The sequence below is a fragment of the Lontra canadensis genome, unplaced genomic scaffold (assembly GCF_010015895.1).
Source record: "Lontra canadensis isolate GAN:19392208 unplaced genomic scaffold, GSC_riverotter_1.0 scaffold2, whole genome shotgun sequence".
Lineage (NCBI taxonomy): Eukaryota > Metazoa > Chordata > Mammalia > Carnivora > Mustelidae > Lontra > Lontra canadensis.
The window spans coordinates 6,105,241-6,129,454 of NW_022630996.1; the positions used below are offsets into that span (position 1 = coordinate 6,105,241).

General features: G+C 47.3%; 1 protein-coding gene across 1 annotated transcript in view; it reads right to left on the reverse strand.

Moving 5' to 3' along the window:
* TMEM178B (transmembrane protein 178B) overlaps positions 1-24,214 on the reverse strand; it is a 317,812-nt gene that overhangs the window by 181,419 nt on the left and 112,179 nt on the right. The gene's annotated exons all lie outside the window — the stretch shown is intronic.

Below are 24,214 nucleotides of genomic sequence, written 5' to 3' on the forward strand. Positions count from 1 at the left end.
TTCTAGGATTCCTGTGGGTATTTTTGTTTTCTTGTTTGTTTTTGCCACTGGCTTAGATTTTCTGGGAAACACACTACTTTCTCCTTGGGGACTAAGGGACACTCAGGCAAGCTGGACTATGTACCTCTTACCCACCACCGCATCCCAGGCCCTAGCACAGTCACATGGCCCACAAATGATGCCTAAAGATCATTAAAGCAGAGCTGGGTTTTTAAGTAAACTGAGCCTTTCTTTCTTTTTTTTTTTTTTATAAACATATAATATATTTTTATCCCCAGGGGTACAGGTCTGTGAATCGCCAGGTTTACACACTTCACAGCACTCGCCATAGCACATACCCTCCCCAATGTCCACAACCCCACCCCCCCCAAACTCCCTCCCCCCATCAACCCTCAGTTTGCTTTGTGAGATTAAAAGTCACTTATGGTTTGTCTCCCTCCCAATCCCATCTTGTTTCATTTACTCTTCTCCTACCCCCTTAACCCCCCATTAAACTGAGCCTTTCTGATCCCCTTGGGAAACACAAAGTTGAATGCAAAGTAAAGTCTCTGCGGGGAGCCTTCCTTTCTCACAGCTGGGGCTCTGAGAAATGTCCTCCCACTGCAAGGTGGGAAGGGAGCAAAGACCATGAATGGAGTTTAATGTTTTCACAAAGATGTGAGATGTGAGATTAGACCAGTTCAGTTCATGGATAAGAAGACAGCTTGTCACAAACGATGAGCGATGCTGGTCAGGGCTCCCCTTGGTGGGAGCTGGTCAAAGGGGCCAGGGAAAGAGCTGATTTAGTGCATCTTGGGGAGGCGGTGGAAGAGCCCCAGTGCTCAGCAGGACTGACAGTGGAGAGTCTGATTGGGAGAAAATTCAAGAAGCTTCAAGAAAGAAGGGAGGCCAGCACAGCTCCTGCTTTGCCCCCGAGAAGTGCACCAGACACTCCGTCTTCTCTGTGCTCTTTCCTTGGAGCTCCAGGAACGGTTTTCTCTGCTCCACCAGGCTCTCTCTCCTTAGCAAGAGATTTCCTTCTGCTCTGCCCCAATTACACAACAGTGGGTAATAGGAATGGGAAGGAGCACTCCCTGACTCCAGAGCCACCCCGGCCACTTCCAGTCCTTCCTCCGTCTCCAGGTGTGTGACTCTGAACAAGTAACTTAATCCCTCGGTACTTCCATTTTCTTGTCTACAAAATGGAATGATGAGCATAGTGCCTACGTACAGGGTCGGTATGAAGATTCAATAAATTAATGCATGAGTGCAATAAAAGTGACCCGAAGCTCTACAGATCTGCCTCACAGACAGGATTCCAGTGGAAAAGGAAAGGAAAATGAAGGGAAAGGGAAGGGAAGAAAAGGAAAACGAAAATGAAAAGGAAAGGAAAAGGAACCAGGCCAGAAACCCGTCTCCAAAACAGGCAGCAGCCCGGGCTAGCGATACAAGGCTAATAAAAAATACAGGATGCCCAGTTAAATGTGAATTTCGGATAAGCTACAAATACGTTTTTAGTATAAGCAGGTCTCCAACATTGTATGGGATAGATTTATACTAAAAACACTTATGTTGTTTACCTGAAATTCCAATTTAACGGAGTCTCCTGTGTTTAGTCTGGCAACCTTAACGGGTGTCAGGCTGTGAGAGAGATGGGGAATGCTGGTCCGATATGCTCGCCGAGCTCCTGTTTCGCACTTACGGCTATGCTGGATTCCACCCCGGGCTGAGACGCTGAAGGCCAGGACCATCCATCGGAGGCCTATGAGTAGTTCACGAGGACCCTCCAAACCTGGAATCCCCTTCCAAACTCTGAAATTTCTCGTCCCATGATCTTGCGACCCAGCGTCCTTATTCTGATGAAGAATTCCTCTCGTAAGAGTTTCTGGAGTCTACTTCCCAATTCTAGAACACAGTTCCCTCCTCCTGTGCGAGCTCTGAGCACTGTATGCTGCTTACGCTAAGCCCCAGTGCTGGAGGGGAGACCCCCAGACAGCCTGGGCTCTGGAGTCACCAACAGCGGGGTTCAGATCCCCAGCACCACTCACGGGCCGTGTGACTCTCTGGACTCAGTTTCCACATGTGTCATACAGAATTCGCAACACCCGCCTCGCTGGGTGTTCGAGAGGACTGGCAGCGGTACGTACATTTGATGTAACCTGCTAGGCGAATGGTACTTGATCAACTACTAGTTGAGCAAGTTGTTGTTGCTATTACTAATATTACTGACTTCAGCCCAGAGAAGCTTTCATTTTGAAAGTTTTGTATATTTAAAATAAATTCATCTGAACTACTTTTGCTCTGTTAAGTTTAAAATTTGTTTCCTTGGGGCACCTAGGTGGCTCCATTGATGAAGTGTCTGCCTTTGGCTCAGGTCATGATCCCAGAGGCCTGGGATCGAGCCCCACATCGGGCTCTCTGCTCGGCGGGGAGCCTGCTTCCCCCCCTCTCTCTCTGCCTGCCTCTCTGCCTGCTTGTGATCTCTGTCTGTCAAATAAATAAATAAAATCTTAAAAAAAAAAAAAGAAGCTCTATCAGTAAACACTATAGCAGAAGCTTAGAAGCTTCCAGAAGGAAGGTGCCAATCATGAATAAGCTGCCCTAGTGCCACATACACAAACAGACCCAACCCAACCCAGACCCAATTCACAGCAGAAGCTACAGTCTAAAGCTGTCCGATGCAGACACTAGCAACATGTCCCACCGAGCACAGGGAATCTGGCTGGTCCAAACACAGACTATAAAACTCACACTGGATTTCAGAGACCTAATACCAAACATTAAAAATCTTACTAAAGGGGCGCCTGGGTGGCTCAGTGGGTTAAAGCCTCTGCTTTCAGCTCAGGTCATGATCCCAGGGTCCTGGGATCGAGCCCCACATTGGGCTCTCTGCTCAGCAGGGAGCCTGCTTCCCTTCCTCTCTCTCTGCCTGCCTCTCTGCCTACTTGTGATCTCTGTCTGTCAAATAAATAAATTTTTTTAAAAATCTTACTAAAAAAGGTGTGTGTGTTTTTTTTTTTTTACTATTGAATATAGCTGGAATAAAATTTTGACCATATTAGGTTAAAGAAACTCTATTATCAAGATTAGTTTCATCTGGTTCTTTGGGGAAAAAAAAAAAATTTTAACTGTGCAGCCGAAATCTGTGGTTCACATTAGGGTTCTACTGAGACAGTGCTGTCTTCAGGTGACCACCTTTAGCTCCCTAAAAGCAGAAGGGAAACAGCCTGCATTCACTCCTACAAGTGAGGAGGTCAATGGTGTTCTGCAGCAAGGCTCTTGGGTCCTGTGAACCAGCCTCCCCTCCCTGCATCTAGGCTCCCCTGATGTAGAGCCTAGAACCACTAAGAACCATGGATATTCTGTTGTTGGAAACCACCACAAATGCACCCAGAGTGGCAAACAGTTTTCAGGATGTAGGGTTTCAGAGACTCTCGTTGCCCCCGGTCGTGGATGCTGTGGGGTACCAGCAAAGACCCCCTTCAGCAGTGAGGAGCCCGTTCACCTCGCTGCCCTAGGTTTGCCTGCTGAGGCTCTGCCTAGGAATTGCCCTTGGCCAATGGAGCTGCTTCACCCAAGGCAGACCCTTTCCAAGCAGTCTCCTGCACCCAATGACCAGTCAATGTAGAGATACAAAGGCCTGGACCCTTGCCTCGATTTGGGGCACTCTGAAGGGCTACGCTAGACCCATAGCTCCCCATGCCATTGGCAAAGGCCTCTGTTGCAACTCCATTACCATCCTGCTGTTTTCTGTTGCCCAATCTGCTTCCCATTCTCCCTCACAGGGCACTTCCCTCCAAATTCCCTACATGTAAAGCTCAATCCCAAAGTCTGCATTGTGGACTGAACGTTGGGGTTCCCCCAAAATTCATATGTTGAAACCCTAATCCCCAACATGATGGCATTTGGAGATAAGGGCTTTGGGAGGTAGTTATGTCATGAGAGTGGAGCTCCCATGACGGGATCGGCACTCTTGTAAGAAAAGACTCAAGAGACAGTTTCCTCTCTCTGCCCTCTGCCACGTGAGAGCACAGCAAGAAGACGGCCATCCGCAACCCAGGAAGTGGGTCCTCACCAGACCAGATCGGTGGGCACCTTAACCTTGGACTTCTAGTCTCCCCAACTGAGAAAGTAACTATGTGTGTCCGAAGCCACCAGTCTATGGTACTTTTGTGGGAGCAGCCTGCACTAAGAGAAACTACCCCCCAGTGAACCCACCCACAATACCCCCGATGCAAAGAAAACATTACGGAAAAAGTGCACTGCATGGACACGCGTGTGTGTGCACACATGGGCTGTCTAGGAAGAAAGTCAGGATATCTGGGTCAGCCACACGCAAAAAAGCCAAGCTGCTCCCAGCTCCCACAGGCTGAGCTGTGCTGATTATTGTCAAACACCAGTCAGTGTCTGCTTTGTTGGGCACAAAAAGGAAACCCTGACACCCAAGCACCGGCCTACACCCATATAACTGGTCATCTCGCCTGGTTAGAGCCCTCGGCTACTAAGGCCAGAGATACAGGCTTCAGCTCTCCCAAAGGGGCCAGTTAGTATCATGGCGTGTCTTGGCCACCAACTGCCCCCACCACTACCACCACAGACTCCCGATGGTCTCCAGGCGGCTGTGGGGGGACACAGGCCTCAGGAGGCACAGACGGCGACCAGGTCACACCACTCACGCGGCCTCATCCGGGCAGGGGCTGCCCAGCCACCTTCTTCTGCCACTGTCTGGCTTCACATACTGCTTCCATAATGAAGAGGGGGATTTTTCCTCCCAGAGATGGCTGCTCTGGATTCCTGGTCTCTGCCTGTTTTCTCTTCCTCGGAATCGGTACCTCCCTCCCTGGCCCACCACAGTCGATGCTTGAATTCAGCAGCAAAGGTACATTCCCTACACTCACAGGCATGCTCTCCCTGTTCTCTCCCACCCTCCCCCTTGTATGTTCTAACTTCTCAAACTTGGGAGGGATTTAGTCAGAGAGGCTGGGGAGCCTTTCTACTTCCTCTCCCCCTCAGTAGGAACTCTTCCTGAGATCAGCGCTCCCTCCATCCCATCGCTCCCGACCCTCCTGGGGGCCTCTGGGTGGGAGCGTTTGCTTGGCTTGCGTCCGAGAGAACATTTGGAAGCTGGAATCAGAGAGCCCTGCTGTAGCTCTGATCCGTGTCTTTCGCACTCATCCAGTTCAACTCTTGCCGGTGACTGAACAGAAAGAGAAATCCCTCTTGCACTCTTCTGTTTGCTCTCATTAGGAAAATCAAACAGCAGGCAAGCTGAGGGAACATCACACACCTAGGACCTGGGAGGCTGAGCCAGATCCAAGCCAGGCCTGAAGCCAGTAGAAAAGCAATGTGTGCCTGGAAGAGAATCTAAGATCCCATATTATTCAGGAATGTGTCTCGAAAGGCATCTGGCAATTTCTTCGGGCTCAGTGAAGGGGGAGCAAGAGGACCTTCTCCATCAGGGGCCCCCAGGAAGTGTGGTGACCAAAACACAATCAACTTGGCATCATCCTCCGAGGGTTTTTTGGTTTTTTTTTTTAACTCCTTGGCCAGCATTTGCCGCACCAGCACACTTTGAGTCCTAAACCTCAGCTCCTTAACTTTCTCTGGGTCTCATTACTAAAATGATAAAGTTTGATTAGATGAACTCAAATGTCACCTCCATCTATAAAATTCCACGATGAGATTAATAAGTTAAAGATGAATGCTTTTACGGATGGTCGTAAATTCTGTTCTGTCTACACACGGGCTGAGGGTACATCACATAATTTACATCTGAGTGTACTTTACTGGAAACTGAAGTTCAGAAAGGAAGGAGAACCACGAAGAGCTTTTCCTAGCCTACTGGGTACACTGCAACATGGGCACAGAACCCATCCTTCACGCCAGCGTTCTACGCCAACCAGGAAACCAGTACGAACATACTTCTTACCCCGATAAATCAGCAAAGCTTTATCCAGTGATGCTGAGTTTGGTAGAGGTTATTCCCAGCTTCATGAAAAATCAATCACAGGGGAAGAGGTGCAACTGGAAGTCCATTTGGCATAGAACTACTCTGCAACAGCATAGCTAGTAGTAATGCAATAATTAATATGAATACATAATTAATGTGGGGGATATTAAAATGAAAATGGGTAGGATTTCTTTTACACGGTCTTGGAAGTTGGTGACATGCATTCAGGGAGTGCCAACTCATTTGAATATTTGCCTAATTAGGAAGGTAAATCTGCTGCTGCTGCTGCCAACAGTCCCACTGTGCATTTCAAAGCCAAACAGAAATGCCTTTTGTACCAGCCACTGCTTTGGATTCTTTACCTCCCATGTCTGTCCCTCCAGTAGCACAGACAAAGCAGAAGTGACCAAACAAAGTAGAAGTCTCTCTTCTCGGTCTGTCCTCCACTCTCTCACCCCAGTGCTTGGCTCCGCCACCCAGAACAGAGTGCAGATGGCAGAGAACTTGGAGGGGGAGGGGGGCCCACAGGGTATAAGAGGATACAAAGGAAAAGGGGGTTTCATTAACTCAAGTGTGGGGAAATATGAGGGTCATGCAAACCCCTAGACCAAGTCTTATACGTAGTGGATGTGGTCACATGTGATCCTGCGGGAAAAGTTTCAGAGCCATCCTGGACGAATGGAAGTCCTGAGGTCCCTTAGTTTCACCCCTACTTCAGTGTCTCCTCCCATCGTAAAGCCTTGTGCATTCCCCATTCTGGCCACACGGGACTCCCCGCCTCTGCTCAGACATCTTGCCTCCTCCTGGTCTGACACGGCTCGAGCTGCTACGTTGGTCCAGAAAGCCTGTTTCCTACATCCACTTGGGAAGCCCTAGCCATTCCTCAAGGTCCTATTTGAATCCTACCTCCCATAAAGTTCACTGGATCATCCCAACCTCAGTCTAATGATCTCCCCTTCTCCCATTTTTTATGCCATCTGATTTTCCCAGTGTGTCCTTTATGGAAGTAATTTAGGTATAACTACAGACACCATAAATTGTAATGGAGGATGGAGGCAGCATCTTATTCATATTTCAACCCCAACAACGCGTGTCGCAGGATTCATAGAGAACTACAGGTCAGGAAGAGGCAAGCTGTCGAAACGGAGCGGCTCCTGCCCCCTTGGTGCCATCTGGACTGGACATTTTTTTGGACCAGTGCTCCTCAGGAGACAAACATGCTATGCCCTGGGGCGGGAGTTTTCCATCTTTAACTAGCATAGAGAAATAATCTTCAGAGTTTGTTAAAATACAGAGTCCTGGACTCTGCTTACGATTTTACTGCAGTCGTCTGAACTACAGGGCAAGCATTTGGTTAGTTGGTTAGTTGGTTGATTGGTTTTTGCAAGGCCCCTCCAGTGATTCTGGGGCCAGCGGTCCTGGGATCACAATTTGGAAATTATGCTCTGGGGAAATATCTCATGTGATAGACACAGATGCACGACGAAGTCAAAAATTGGTGCTGCTGATGTTTCAAAAGGAAGTACTTTTTGGTGGAGAACTCACAGGGATACAGGTAACTCCCAATACCCTTTTGATGAGCAAAAGGCAGAAGTCAAAGTGCTCCAGGCTTGCCAAACACTGAACCCCCCGGAAGAACCTGTGTGACAACGGGCTCAGACCCTTTCCCTACAGAACACGTAACCGGGGTGGGGGGGGACACTCCCAAGTTAAGCTCTCAACGCCTATCTGTGCTGAGACACGGGGGAGGCCCCGAGAAGGACCAGTCTGAAGTGCAAGAAGAGCCATGGGGGACCACCCCTGGGAGAAAAGTTTCTACGGTTAATATGGAAAAGAGAGAAACTTCCTCAGAACAGAGCTTGCCCAGCTGAGAGCAATGTCATTTCTACCCTCTACAATCCTAGTACGCGCCGTCATGCTTCAGGCTAAGCCTGAGCCCAGCAACTTCAATCTCATGCTTCTCAGCTCCTTTTAATTAAACATTCTTCACACCTGGGGTGCCTGGGTGGTTTAGCCGGTTAAACGCCCGACTCCTGATTTCAGCTCAGGTCATGATCCCTTTTGTACAAACTGCAAAACGTAGATAAATTTCAAAACTTCTTGGCAGCTCTTCTGTTCTCTTGAGCTCAGTAACAGAGCTGGGGGTCAGGATGGCCAAAATCACTGCAAAGAAGCCAGAAACTTGAAAAGGCGTTGTCCATTCATTCATTCCACAAATAGGCACCAAGTACCTCGACTTTTCTGTATGTGCCCGCTCTGTTCTAGGCTCTGGAGATACAAGACACAAACAAGACAATGTGTCATTCATTCCTCTCGAGTTTCCTGAAGTATCAACCAACTCCAAGAGCCATAAAAATCCCAAATGCTCCTGAACCCACATAAGCTACATTCACCTTCATTTTCTGAACATCCATTAGGATTTTGTGCATCTGATTGTCAACCGCTTTAGACCTGAGAAAGAAACCTAAAAGAGGAAGCAAAGGATTAAATGGGGGTGCGCGGGGGGGGGTGTGACTAGAAGGGGAGCACTTAGCCAAGTGGCACATGCACCAAAGATGAATTAATGTGGATGGGAAAGAGTAAGGTAACAGGAAGGTAAAGACAAAGAAAATGAAGAAAGAACTTGAAAAATGAGCAGCACAAATGGCTAATCACCGTTCAACCCTTCTCATAATTATAGAAATGACATTTTCAAACACGAGTAACTATTTTTCAACAAATTAGAATATACTTGAATAAAAAAAGAATTTCCAATAGAGGTAACATTGGGTTAGGGTGAAACCAGCTGGAATTTTCTGGGAAGAATTTGGCATTCTATATCAAGAACTTAAAAAAAAATGCACGTGTCTTTTGAGCCAATAATCCCTGTTTTAGGAATTTATCCTAAACAAGTTATCAAAAATATTGTCAAAGATTTATGCACAAGGATTATCATTACAACGTTATTCTAACAGCCTTAAACTAGCACAACATAAACATTTAACTGTAGAAAAAAGGTTATGTAAATTATGCATGTGTGTATGGTAGATTATTATGATGCCATTAAAATTGGGTTTATGAAGAGTTTTGATGACACAGGGAAATGTCTATAATTATAAATCAAACTTGGGATATAAAATTATATATAAAATATTATTTACACCATGGAAAGAAATGCTAAAGGATATGTGACCCATCAGTAATTTGCCTCTTGGTGGTCAAATTTTAGATCTTGCTTTCCTACTCTCATAATACTTTCCTGTCAGATTTTTCTGTTATGTTTTATTTTGATAATCAGAAGAAATGAAATAAGCCAATGACAGAAAGAGATAAAATAGAAGGAGGGTAAATGTTCATCTAATGAGGAAGAAAAAGGGGCTGGGATCAGGGTGAGTGGTTACAGGGCACGATTACGACAGAGACTTAAAGGGTTCAGATGATGGGCAAATGCTTGCTTTCCAGTATAGCCCCTGGGGACAACGTCTGTTTCAGATTTCCTCCCTCCTTTCAAGATTAATCAGCATTTACATTAGGTTTCAATCTCTGTGACAATTCTTAAACAAACTTGACCTGAGCTTATGACATTTTAGTTTGTTTTTTTTTTTAATTTTATTTATTTATTTGACAGATAGAGATCACAAGTAGATGGAGAGGCAAAGAGAGAGAGGAGGAAGCAGGCTCCCCACTGAGCCAGAGAGGCCAATGTGGGGCTCAATCCCAGGACCCTGGGAACATGACCTGAGCTGAAGGCAGAGGCTTTAACCCACTGAGCCACCCAGGCGCCCCGAGCCTATGACATTTTAAAAATTTCACTTGGTTTCCATCATTTTCAACCTCCAAGTCGAATCCTAGCTGTTCCTATAAATGTCATACACTGAGCTAGGGAAAAAAAAAGTGTTACAAAAGAACTACGGCATTTTTCAAAATTATTTTTAAAAAGTCCTCTGTGGGGTGCCTGGGTGGCTCAGTGGGTTAAGCCTCTGCCTTCAGCTCAGGTCATGATTTCAGGGTCCTGAGATCGAGCCCCACATCGGGCTCTCTGCTCAGCGGGGAGCCTGCTTCCCTTCCTCTCTCTCTGCCTGCCTCTCTGCCTACTTGTGATCTCTCTCTGTCAAATAAATAAATACAATCTTTAAAAAAAAAATCCTTTGGAGTAGAATCAAGATCGCCCTGCCAACAAAACAAAACAAAAACAAAAAGAACAAAAACACAGTACTGATTGTTAGCAATTGGCTCTAGATGCTTTCTCTGGAGATTCCATCTCACTGAAGGAGATGAATTAGATAGTCCTGGAAAGCTTCTGAAAGAGTACCCTGTCTGTTCAGCGCTTACCTTGTGCACAGTAAACTATAAATACTTAATGATGAGGCCAACGATAATGACTCAGTTGATCAATAGTGAGCATGGAGACAGCATTCCATTTCCATGCACCACCAGGATTGCTGCCAGGGGAATGGGAAGAAAGCCACCCCACTTGGAGGAGACATCTGGCTACTTTTCACCCATGTTCTTCCTTCATCCGTTGACCATTTCCCACCAGTGGCAGCTCAGTTTCCACAGAGTGAGAGCTGAGGTTGTTACAACACAATGTTGGAGTTTCTGGCAGCCCATATGAAGGGTGCCAGCCATTTCCTCACCAGTGTCCCTTGGCCATGCAATTTTAATGAGCCCAACCTCAAGAGAGGAAAAAGGAGCCTGTGATCATGTTGAATTATTCACGCCTCCAACTGGGTAAGGCAGAAGACCCCTACTTTCTGAGAGTAAGTAATAGTTACTCATTGATTCCACCCCCCTACAATCCTAGGGTGAGAATCCAGTCTAAAATCAAAAAAATACAAGAAAATCTAACCATCTTCTTAAATCTGAGTTCATGAGTGACTAGTGACTAGTGAATTGTGTTGCAGTTGATTATTCCATTCTCAAGAATAATTTTTAAGGATTTGGTACATTTAAATTTATTTAAATATTTTATATATATGTATATATGATATGTATTGTATGTATATGTATATATATGTATGTATATAATATATATGTGTATATATGTGTATACGTATATATGTATATATTATATACATATATTTTATATGTGTGTGTGTGTGTGTGTGTGTATATATATATATATATATATATATATATATACACATGATGACTCATTTTTACAGCTTAATGACCATGATCAAAGGGGTCTTGTTTAATAACACACACAGTTAGTTAGCCTTGAGACTTCAAGGTCAAAGAGATAGAGAATTCATACATTTATCAGATGCCAAAGTTCAATTATCTTTTAAACGTAAGTTGAATTATCTTTTGAATGTAATGAATATACCTTATATTTCCATGTACAGAAAGAGAAATATAAGCTCAACAAAATATAGTTAATTCCTCCCTATGCTTCCAAGAAAGCTCATTTTCCCATTTTCCATGCCCCTGGTTAGTGCAGATAAATGTTATTCTTGGGGATACAGGCAGTTCAGATCCAAGGGGAGTGAGTAAGAAACCTGCTTGTTCAGACCTCGTCCACACACCTCAGAACCTCACTCCTCCCCCAAGCATTCCCACTCAGCAGGGAGCCCCACCTCCTTGTGTAATCAGGCCCCAGATCCACGGGGAAGAGCCTACCCATGCCAGGAGATCCCGGGCCTGGCCTATCACAGAGAGCCCCTCGGGGTCCAGACACCACCATTTCCATCCATCGCATACGTGCTGATGGATGAATTTGCTAAGGCATCCTCAAGTCCCACTGCTCACCCCATGTGCCTTTCCCATGAGTGACCTCTGTCACCTCTGTAAGCCTCCGTGTCCTCTTCTGTAAGACAAATGTCCAAAGTGTATGCTCCTCACAGGACAGTTGGGGTTTAAATAAAATAACGCATCTCAGGGCCATGGTAAGCACTCAGTAGTGGTAGTAATTACATAAGAGCGTTAAGTTCCATGAGGATAAGAAACAGCCATTCCTTTCATCTGGTGCCCCAAACAGTTCCTGTAAATGGTAAGGACTCAAGTTTAATGAATGAAGTATTTTAGGGCCATTTCAAGTGCCCCTATTCCTGACCCACTGTCCTGAGCTGAGACAGCCTCTTCCTCCTCTGCACGCTGCTGGTGGCACTTTGTGTGTCCGTGTCCCCTAGGCCCGACCCCCACCATTCTGAGTTGCTGTTGCTGCTCTAGACTCTCCAGTAGACTGCAGGCCCCTCCAGGCCCCTCCGTCACTGCCCAGCTGTGCACAGCCAGGCCCTCAGGAAACCCTGGGCACGAAGGTCCTGCCAGGTCATTCCAGGAACAACCAAAGATGGCGCTTCGTGAACCAGAGCGCAAAGCTCTGACCAAGAACTGCAAATGCTTAGGATCCCAGGCCTTCTGCAACTTAACACGGAACAGAGGCGGTATTTTTTAACTGCACATTTCTGTTAGCTCTGCCACGCTACACAGGAACCGGATTTCAAACCTTAGCCAGAAATCAGAGGTCCCTACTCTTTTTGATATGAAGTGACGTTTACTTCCAGGAAATGAAAAGATCCCTTCAGGTAGGAGCAGCTGGCCGTGTGGGATGGGGGAGGGCAGCAGCTCGCAGAGCTAGCCTGACAGAGGGACGGAACCGGACTGGGGCAGCACAGGACGGGGTGCTGGCTTGAAGGCGCCATTTCCCCTCAACTCAGGGCTGGAACGAACACTCCCTTCCTTCTGCTCTATCCTCACGATAAGTTGCCCAGAGCTCTGGAAAGGTAGCTTTTGTGTAGCTCCTCTTCGTGGTTTCCCCGGCAACTGTGCAGCATCTAGAAGCTCCAGGAGTGAAGCGGTGGGATGGGTTGGCGTGTGGAATACAAACGCTGATGTCATCCCCGGTGCTGTCCTCTCAATGGTGCTGTCCCCTCCACACCCTCGTTCAGGAGTCTCTCGGCCTCAAAAGGTCACACACACACACACACACACACCTCTGACTGCTCATTTCTAATTTGGTGCTAGGTGCCCAAACAAGGAGCCTCAGGGAAATCTTACATAATTAGTCTCATTTTATCAATGTGAACAGAGAAGAGGACTGAGACCAAATGATACCTTACGCCAAAGATGCTTGCGGTCTCACGGCTGGATTTCTGGATTTCAGATAAGCCTAGGCAGGGCGCACCATGGGGCGCGTTCATTAATTTTGTATCAGCAGCTGTTTTGGGACTGAGAACCAGGGACCTAGGAGGAGCCAGTGCTTTTACCCCATGGACGGTGTCTGGTTCGGGGATGCAGCGTGAGACGCAGAAAGGAGGGAGGCAGGGAGGCCATTCAGAGGCAAACTGCCCAGAAAGTAAAAGACAGTCTCCAGCTTGGAAAAGAGTTCTGTTCTCAAGCCTCATTTATAAGTCAGTTATTTAGAATTCAGAACCTATTTCCAGAGAAGTCATGTCTGTTATAAATGATTGGGTTTCGAGGCTCGTCCACAAAAACCTATTTAACTCATAATGTAGATAAAATACTATACATCTGCAATAAAAAGCAATAGAAAAAAAGACCTGTTGTGATACCAGTAATTAAATGGAAAAAAAAAAAACCCAGAAGTGGAAAATAAATAGCTTTCTTTCATTTCTTTTGACTACTTGAGCTCTTTCATGGAGGGGCGGCTAGGCTGGCGACTCATGGGGAGGGTTCTTCACTTGCTTTGGACAATGGGGGAGGGGTAGGAGAGGAGGAGGATGAAGTAGGACTGTCCCATAGGACAATGAAAATCAGAAAGCCTAGGACCTGAGAAAATGGGCAGAGAGAACAGAAGAGTCTGTGAGTAGGTCTGTCTGATAAGGCATAAGGAAGGGATCCTCAGGAAGAGGAATGATCCTCAGGGAGAGGAAAGAGCACGACTTCTGCAATCACCAAGGCCTGGGCTCTAGCTGCACCTCTGTCTCTTACAGGCTCGAGCTCTGGGCCAGGGGCTCCATCAGAGTCTCAGTCCTCTTACCACCAACCTCAAGCAATCACTCCATCCAATGCCCACACGGTGGACACTGCACACACCACCCAGGACCCCCATCAAGGAAGGATTTGTTGCCCTGGTTCTGAGAAGGCTGTTGGCCTTTCAGGGGTCAGCCCCTTTTGGGGATTAAGCAGACACAGAGCGTGGAGGCCCAAAGCTGCCCCTACTCTGGTGAGCCCGCATCCAAGAAATAACGTTACCAAGTAGGAGGCTGAGGCCCAGCCATCTGACCCCATTCCAGAAACTCTAAAGGGTCACTTGTGGGACCAGAGCCCTCTGCAAGGGACGGGGGGTGGGGTCACTGGGCCTGTATTATAGCTGGACTTCTCCCTCTGTCACATCTTGCTCTGTCCCTTCCTTACCGCGGAACTGGGTCCTTAGGGCACTGCTTAATAAACATCCTCCGGCAAAACTCCACCTCAGAATCTTTCCAGGGAACCCGACCTGCAACAACCTGGCCCAGATTTGGCACAGGTCATGATGAGACACTTCCCCTGCCACCTCACCTCACCTGCCCAGGGCACAGATCAGCAGAAAAGCCTAAGAAAACCCTGGTTAGCTCTGGGAGTGGGGCTTCTGGGAGCCCAAGGGCAGCGTGGCAAGTCAGGATATGGGCGACTCAAGGGAATGTGTGTTTCCAGCCCCTGAAAGATGGCTGGCGCACTCAAAACACCTGTAAGGTTGTGATTTAATGTCTGAATGTTCATAATCAACAGCTTATAATTTGGAAGTGGAATCTATTTAAGAAATTTGAAGATTGTTTGAAACTACCCTGTCTGATAGGGTAGCTGCTCGGCCTTGTGTGATCATTTAAATTTAAATTAAGTTAAATTAGACATTCAATTGCTTAATTGCATTACTCCTATTTCAAGGGCTCCACAGTCAGATATGGCTTAAGGCTAGCATATTGGGAAATGCAGATTTATAGATCATCTCCATCATGACAGGAAGTTCATCTGGATGGCCCTGGCTGGAATGTTGAATTACAAAGAATCCAAGAATGTTTTAATTGTAGTCAATACCAAGCTGCCATGGAAGACTCCCAAGATAGATATGCATAGAGAGTGAAGCAAGACAAGTAACACATTATTTTTGGCTCAGGTTTAGCTCCACCTCCCACCTTCTACACATAGAACTACAGTTTTATATGAGCAAGGCTGAACTCCATGGAGAACTACTTTAGGTAAGCCTGAGTTACCCAGAACCAGGCCAACCTCTTGACCTTCTATAACCTCCAAGTCCAAACCAAAGTCAGTTACCAGGAAAAGACCAAAAAATAGCAGAGAAAATCAGCCCCAAAGTCAAACTAGCGCAGGGGTCAGCTCCCACAATTGTCTCAGAGGACCAAACGTTTTAGCTCAGCCTGGTAACTCCATCACTAACACGATAGCCAAAAAAATAAATAAAACGTCCTTAAACCTGATCAGTTTATGCAGCCTTTCTTCTTAGTCATGAACAGAAATGTGGGGTTTGTCCTAGCAGCCAACACTGACGATCACTAAATATGACTTAATGGGCAATGCCAGAGTCTTGGACTCAGCAATGCTTCATCGTCTCTCTGGCAACCCTACATATTCTGCCTTACCTTCACTCTGGATTTGGTTCTTGCCTTCTGCCCACTCCATGAACCTGGCATTTCAGATCCTCACTGCTTCCCTAGAACTCCTGCTATCAGGACTCAAGTTCCATCTTTCTCCCCATGGTCATGGCTACAGAATAGTCCCACCACACTCAAGCTCAGCCCTACTACCCAGGGAAGTCAGACAGAGCTGTAGGTCAGACAGAGCTGTAGCCCCCCTCACACCCAACTCACAGGTTGTAAGCGATCTTGAAGGCCAACCTATCTCCCTGTAATTCTTGGTCCTTCTTTGTTGGTAACGCAGAATGGCAATATCCATGACCACAGCCTACACCATCCCATAGCCCATCCTGAGCAGAGTTGAAAATAAGGAGCATCCTTTTCCCCCAGAATAGGAATATCATGCCTCAACCTTGACCATGCCAACTATCCTCTTCCTAGACCCACCTCCTTTCCCTATATCCCCAAACCTCTTGCAGTATTTCCACTTCAGGAAGAGAAGAGCATTTGATCACAGTACAGACTGGAAATTGCAGCCTTCCTAAAGGCAGGCTGAGCCGCAACAGTTGAGAATCATTTCCATGCTCCTGTCAATGATTTCAGTACAAATGTACTCACAGCATATTTATCTTCAAAGCTCTGAAAATGTTACTTCTTAGCCACTTAGTATATAAATCTTCTAGTGACTCCTGTTATTGTCTAAACTGTATTCTTATTGGACACAACTGGTAAATTAGAGGGCTGCTTCTGCTATTGCTATCCCACTGAGGATCCCAAACACTGATGATTTTCTGTTCTGAAATTCCTTTCACAATATGCCACACTGTTGCCATTCAGCACATAATCCTCTCAGCCACTTTCTACTCCCACACTGTGAGCACCTGATACAAGCTCCCATCATACACACCTGTTCAGACAGCAAACCCACCACAGACCCACTAACACGTGCAGCCACATAGGAGGCAAACACCCACACAGTCTGTGCAGAGTTCAAGAGAAAAGCCCCCGGGTCCACGAAAGGTCATTTTAAAGCCTCTCCCTCACATCCTATGGGGACCCCAACGCCTGGTACAACTCTGCCCTCCTATAATCAAGGCACCTAATGCCTCTTGGTATCAGGTTTTGCAGACTTAAACTGAGTTCACTTTAATTATTTTATTTAATTTAAACTTTTTAATAACTCTCAAGACAGGTATTACTACCTCTGTTTTACAGATGAGTGTATTGGGTTTAAAACACTGACATAGTTTGCCCAGGGTCATATACCTAGACAGTGACAGAGCTGGAACTCAATCCAGTGCCCCCTAGCCTCAGTGGAGCCTAAAGCCAGTTTCCAAATGAAGAAGAACGTTGGAGACACAACAAAGAGGTTTCAGGCTAGATGTTAGGAAGATGCTAATAGTATACATAATGCAGAAAGACAGACAAAGAAAATAGCTCACCTCTTCCATGCTGTTTTATTCAATTAACAAAAAGAAATATGGAGGAAAAGTGAATTACCAAAGCTATAATAGAAAATAGACACAGACACACAGACAACAAACAATACATGAATAGGGTTAAAAGTCCTGCTCCTGTGTGAGAGGTTATACTAAATTCAATATTCCTTCTCCCAACCTCCATTCAAGGCCCACATACTCTCTGACCTCCCGAGCCTTCACTGACCACTACAGCCCCCACCAGTGTCCACCCCCCTCAACACCAAGCGTTCTCAGACTTTAAAGATTCTGATTCAATAGGCCTGGGTTAGGGCCCATGAATTCACAATTCTAATGAGTTTGCAGATGATGCAGAATGGCCCATGGACCACATTTGAGTAGCACCAGTAGACTCTGATACGACCTTTACCATGAAATACAGAACTTAATTACCTTTTCTGCTAGGACATTCTGATACCCAGATGCCTCTCTCCTGCCCTTCACCATAGTCCTACTATCTTCAGAAGCAGCCTCACCTCCAAAGCCTAGGACCAATCCTAGTTCGAGACCTAGCAGTTTGAGACTGCTGCTTTTACTAAAATGATCTCCCAGTTTGATGAAGGCATGATACCCCTTGACCTGTGTATCCCGGATCTTAACTGTGGGCTTTTCTCAGGCACTGCTCTCTATTCCTTATTCTAACTGCCTAATGTTCTAGACTTCCTATAGAAGTGGGGCCTGTAAGAATTGAAACATGTAGTCCTGAATCCCCACTGTACTCATACCTGGTGACCCACTGCCTTGACGATAAGTGTCTGCTGCCCAGGCATCCATGCCTCATCCAACCCACAGTCACTGTTGCTGAGCTATTCCTGCCCGCTGGAATATTCAGTTTCTGGTTTTGTTCCTTCCCCCGACTGTTCCAGAGTGCCTGGACAGTGAGCTGTGACTGTCCAAGCTGTCGGAAAGAGGAATCACAAGTCATAGAGGGCTTCCTTTTCAGCACCTAGAGCCTGGACAGTTCCCCCCAAGAGGGCCAAGAAGAGGTAGATCCCAGGTCATCCCCACTTTTCCCTTGCTCCAAAAACAAACAAACAAACAAACAAACAAAAAACAGGCCATGCCTCTGTGAGAGGTAGTTTGGGCTTCTATTTTGCTTTTATGCCCTCTATAAGGAATTATGCTGACATAAGTGAGGAGTTCGGGACCCATGATGTGTGCACGTCAGTAGCATTAGCCTGCACGTTCTGGGTAGTCAATAAACATTAATCAACAAGCAATCTGATCCCTTGCCAGGTTGGCACCTGGAAATAGGTCATCCAATTTGTAAAGCACAATACCTTTTAATATCCCCTCCAGCACCTAACACGGGGCTTCTCCATGAATATTGAATGAATAAATGAACAAATGGGCGAGGGAAGTTGGTGGGGTTCTGCCCAGCTCTCCTTTGTGGCGTCCGATTCACAATGCTCAGCGGAGGAGACAGGTTCCAATGTACAGAAGCTGTGAGAATGCTCCTAGGCCAGACTGCCAGCTAACGCCCCACACAAACTTGGACTCACACATTCATGAGTTGTGTTTGACAACCGCAATGACACCGACATGGGGATTCTCAGATTTGCTTCAGTACAGGGATCATCAGTGCATCTTTAACAGAAGCACTGTATCCTCCAACCCAACTTTTACCCCAGGCTTCCTTCCTTCCCACTCCTGAGGCCATCTCAGAAATAAACCCCCATCCTGTCCACTCCATTCCTGTCGCCGACCCCCAGTCAGGCCAGCCACAGCAGTAGGTGGGAGTGAGAGCATCTGCACTACGATTTTAGGGAACTCCGCACTACCTTTAACCACCGCGCTGTCATCCCTTTGGGTTAGGTCTTTTGAAAGTTAAAAATACTATTGGGGGTGAAGGATAATCCAAGAAGATATGAGCACCTTTGCACGAACAAGTTCACTGAATTTTTGACAAGCAGGGGAAGCTGTGAGGAAGAGTGCCCCGGCAGGAGTTACCGCTGCAAGGGCAGATGGAGGTGCAGTGGCACGTGAAGGGGGCTGTGCTCTCTGCCTGGCTTGCTGCAGAAAAAACCCAGAAGATCTGGGAGGACAGGCACGGAGCAGCCCATGGGGATCCTCAAAAGTTTACAACATTCCTTGCAAGGGCTAGGTGGGACTGAGGGATAAAGACGATTTGCAAAGAGCAAAGACTTCAGGACACCAACTGACATATGGTGATGTCCTGATGATTGAGTTTCTGTGCGACCAAGCTTTCACAGTGCTGGGGATGGTTTCTTGCTAGGCATGACCCCCACGGAGGCCAGTCTTGCAAGCAAGAGGCAGCTCACAACAGACTGCACGCAGTAAGAGCCTCATGCAGGCTGGGCTCTGGTGCGGATGCAGGGGAAGGAAAATGGCTGACACTGCAGGGGACCCAAGCTTCTAATGTCTGGGATGTTTACTTCATTAAGCTGTTTTACATAACAACAGCCAGAAACAGAAAGGAAAAAAATAGCTGGAGGGAGTCCGCTGGAGTTTGGACCTGGATTCTGAATCTCTGATTCCTCCAGGCCAAGGTGGAACCTCTGGTAAACCACTTTCTCCCTGGCTTGGCTACTCTGTCTGCAAAGGAGCTGGAACACTGCGCTGGGCTCCTAGGAGGAAACCTCGAGCCACCCTCTGAGGGGCATTACAGTGGATATGAGCAAAGAGATAGTCATCACTGTGGTAGTTACTGTTATTTTATTTTCATCCCAAGCCCCTTGGTCTACCACATTCATCTCGTTCTGACTAGGGATGGCTGGGGAAGGAGGGACCAGAAATCCAGGCAACTCCTGAGCTTGGAGCCCAGAAGTCTGAATGGGCAGAAAGTCCAGAGCGTAGATGAACAGGCTGGTCCAGGAGCTGCCAGGGCAGTTCACAGGGAAAGGAAAAGACAAGTGCCATCAGGCAAGGAGCGAACATAAATCCAAGTCCAAAAGGCCAAAGCCAGGGGGGAAGAGCAGGAAGTACCCTCGGGAGCAAGAGGTAGGCATGACCTGGGGGTGGCTAGAGGGAATGAGACAGCAGCCCCAGGGAGACTAGGGTCCAGGGGCAGGATGCACTAATTATGGAAAGAGGAGAGGATGTGCAAGAGGCCAGAAGAGAGGGAGACCAGGTAGGGCTTGGCCAAGCAGAGGACGGTAAGTGTTCAGCACTGAAATGTACAACAGAGCAGCAGGACAGACCAAGCTTCTCACCACACGCCAACCTGGGTGGGGGCTGGCCCCCAAAACTGAGCTAGCCTACAGGCCCCCCACCATGGGCACCCTCCAGCTTTGGGGTCAGGGAGCCAGGTGTGTCATCCGACGGTCCACACTAGACAAGAAACTTCCGGATTTTCATTTCTTCTCCCTCTTTTATCACATTCACTGAAACGCCCTTGCTTCTTCAGGACCTCAGGCTCCATCTTGGTCTGTCTCCCTCCCTCCCCTACACCCCTGCCCTCCTCTCCTCCCTCTTTAAGGACCCATCTTATTTCTTGGACCCCCACTTCCCGGGGCTACTGTGTGAGCGAGTTTGTGTGTTGTTGGAGGAGCACCCTCAGGAGGATGGGGGAGCAGGGGTGGTGATGTCCGGGACGGCGATCATTCCTCCTCTCTCCCTCCCCGGCCAGCTGGAAATGTGCCCTGTGACCATCCGATCTAATTAACTGAAATTTCAGTCTTGACAGAAGGAGGCTTTAAAAAAATAAATAAATAAACAACGCTAGCTTTCTTGGCCCTCAGCCTCCTGAGAGATAAGGCAGAGGCTCTGACTGTAGGGAAGTGGAGTCCCAGCTCCCTGATTCCCGCTGCCAGGGGCAATCAGCTGCGAGCAGAAACCTCCATCTTGAAAACACCATGTGGAATGGAAAACCGTAACTGCACAAAAATGGTGACTCAGGAGTGCTGGGGCTCAGACCCCAGGGGAAACACAGCATCAGCAAAGCAGAGATCGGAGGTATGTCCCTTCTCGTACCTTCCATCAGGTGCCTGCCCTGTGGCCCCCAGACAGGCTCCCCGGGACCACCTGGTGCAACTCTACTCGTGCCAGCTCCTTCTTGCAGAAGCCCTAATCTCTCAGACGTCTTCCCAGACCCAGCTTTCTCGCCCTCTGGGCTCCCAGGGCCCTAGCACAGGCCACCAGGCTCCCTGCCCACCCACCTCCCCTTACCCAACCAATGGCCACATGCAGGCCCCCTGCTTCGCTGAAAGGGCATCACCAAAGGGACTCCAGTGGCACATGGAGCAAAGGCAGAGCCACTGGGGATGGCCTCAGGGGCCCTTAGAGATGGCAGGAGGACACAGAATTCTCCCAATAAGGGCTGCAAACTCAGACAGAGCTACAGAGCATGAGAAGCCTGTGGGGTCATTGTCTTCTAGAGACAAGAGGAAGTAGCAGTGTTTCAGGTGCCACCGCAGCGCCAGCCTGCTTCCCCCCCGACCGCCGCTCATCTGATTTTGTCATAATCAAAACATCACACCAGACAGCCCATCCAGAGAGTAGCACCGGCCAAGCTCGTCTCCCGTCACCACCGTCCCACCCTCACAGGCCCCACACTGGAGGCGGCTGGAGGCTCTGAGTCAGACCCACGGAGTCTGGACAAATGCCACTCGGGGTCACTGGAACTTAACGGAAGGCAGCGGATAGACAGGGCGGCAAGGGGATTGCCCCAGACAGAGAGCCATGCCTAGGGGGAATGAGGGCACAACTCCAACTCTGAAAGGGGTTCTGCCTCCTCCCAGGGAGCTCCGACCTGGGTGGGAAAGACAACAAGCATAGAGTGCCTCACCAGCCATCGCCATCCAGCCCAAGTAAACCTCGCCAACACGTCACTCAGACGAGCCAGCATTCAAACCTCAGAGACCGCCCCCCACACCCGCACACACACCCCCCACATGCACACACTTATACTTTTGGCTCTCTGGCCTTTATTCCCCAGGGTGGTTATCGTCTCTTTACACTCGGATTTATAAGCCTAGTGACCTACAAATAATTTTATTCCTTCACTACTCTTCACTTGACCATAAAAAGTGGATGAGCTCTCAGCCAAACAGTGAAGCCTCCCACTGGTGGTGGAAACTGTTGGGAAACCACAGCACAGTTTTAAACCAAACTGTGCTTTTCCTATTAGAAAAAAATATATATATTTCCCCACATCAAGGGGTGATGACCACATGAAGAACGTTTAACCTCAGTTTAAGCAAAGTCTGAAATATTTTCCAAGTTGTTAGAGAAAAAATACTGATTTCTTGCCTTTGGTAAATATGATCTATTGAGAAAAAATGACAGAATGTAGGATATTATGGTCAAATTCCAAAATGATAACCAGCCTGGGATCAAATGGATTTATTTGATCTCATTGACAGTATTACAGAGTACAGAACTCTCAAATATGAAATCAGAGTCCAATTTTTTTTTTTAATTTCCAAAGGTTGGTTGTAGGGGTTTGCTAGTCTTTGTAGTTTCTACTTTATTTCAAAGGGGGCTCATGAGCCCCCTTCCCACCTAATATCAATCAATATCTGACCTTTGAAAATTGAAATTGACATTTATTATCCTTTCCCATGACGCCAGCATTGCCAATTACACTTAGCACCAACGTCAGATGGGACAGATGCTCACCTACCCTCTGGCTGAAAATAGCTATCGTTGTTATCAGGAAGGGCAAATGTTCTCTGCCTGCTTAATAGCCCATTAGGCCACTCTGTGAAATAGGCAGACAAATCCCCCAAAAAGCATCCGCTTCACCCACCGTGGGATGCCAAAGACTTCACGTATCAGTTGGTGAGAGCACTTTTATCCATTCAAAACAGAAAACTATCAGCACCCCGATTCACAGGCATAATCTGCACACTCGAGTTTGCAGAACCCAAGGGTGCCACGGTTTCAGAACAAGATGCTGGACTCCAGGAAGATTCCACAAACCTTAGCGTTGGCCTCCTCTCTCCGTCTTTGCCAACACCACGTAACATGCCAGCGATGCCACAGTAGGTAATTTAGTCGAATTCCAGGGATCCAGGGATCTACGGTGTGCAGTCCACAGCATTCTACTGGGTTTCCCTGGAAATGCCTCAGAGCAATTTACACTAATTCTCCTTCTTGCTGGAAAAATCTCACAAACTACCTTAATTGCTTGAAACAATTATACTATATTGTAATCATTACACTGCCTTGTAATTATTTGCGTCGTGAATGGGTCTCTCCCCCTACCCCCGCCCCCTGCACCTCTACCTCCAGATGTGAGCTCTTTCAAAGAGTTCCCTGTGGCCTCAGTGTTCGCTATGTGCCTGGTACATAGAAAAACTCAGTACCTTTGGTTGAATTGAATAAATATGAACCGAAGCCACGCCGATCACTTCTTCTTAGCTTCTGTTATGGCCCCATAATTTAAGTTATATTTAAGTGGTTACTCGGCAAGGCTTATCACGAACCTTGAACATCTACTGCAGGCTTCTGTTACCATAGACCAATGTAAGTGGGAAATGAGCAGACATTTTCGAGTATCTATGTAATTGTCTCCTTAAGTGTCTATGTCCAAAAAAAAAAAATTTTTTTTTTTAAGTAATCCTGATTACTAGCATTTCTAAGGCAAATCTCACATTAAAGTTAAGTAAGTATGTGTAAGCCTAGCTCAGTGTCTGGTGCACAGGAATGCACTTGCAACGTTAGTGCTCTGTCCCCACGTTCTGCTTGCTGTGTCTGGTAATGTCAAAGCCTGAAGGTAACAACTTAGTTAATGCTTTCCCAGCCACTGACACCAGCCCCACCACTTCGGGCCAGTGGCGGGAGCAATCATCCAGACACCTGGTCACAGTCTTTTTTTCCTGAAACCAGTGAATCGTTGCTCTGTTTTAATTTTACGTGCCTCTCTCCCCTCCCTCCACCTCAAGCCATGGTCGTTTGATTAAAGCCAAACTAACAAGTGGAAGATACCTGTCAGCCACCAAGCATGCAAGACGGGACTAGGCAACAATGAAGGGAAGAAAGAGGTTTTCAATCTTCTTCAAAATTGACAGAACGATTTAGCAAACCATAAAAGGCCCTCCCTCGCATATCAGCATAGACTGATTTCTAGCCTTGTGAGATCACGTGGGGGGGAAGGCTGCAACAGAAAAGAAGTGCCAAATGCAGCAGAGACAACCCAGAGCAGAATGTGTCCCCTGAAGAACTGTGCCACCAGCGAAGGACAGCTTCCCAGACACGGACAAGCAGGACAACCCCATGGAACGGGAAAATGGAAATAGCCAACTACCTTGGCTTGCTCACGAATTCATCCTCTTACCACAATTAGCATCTCTGAGGGTTCCCGACCAAGAAACTCCCTAAGCATTGGT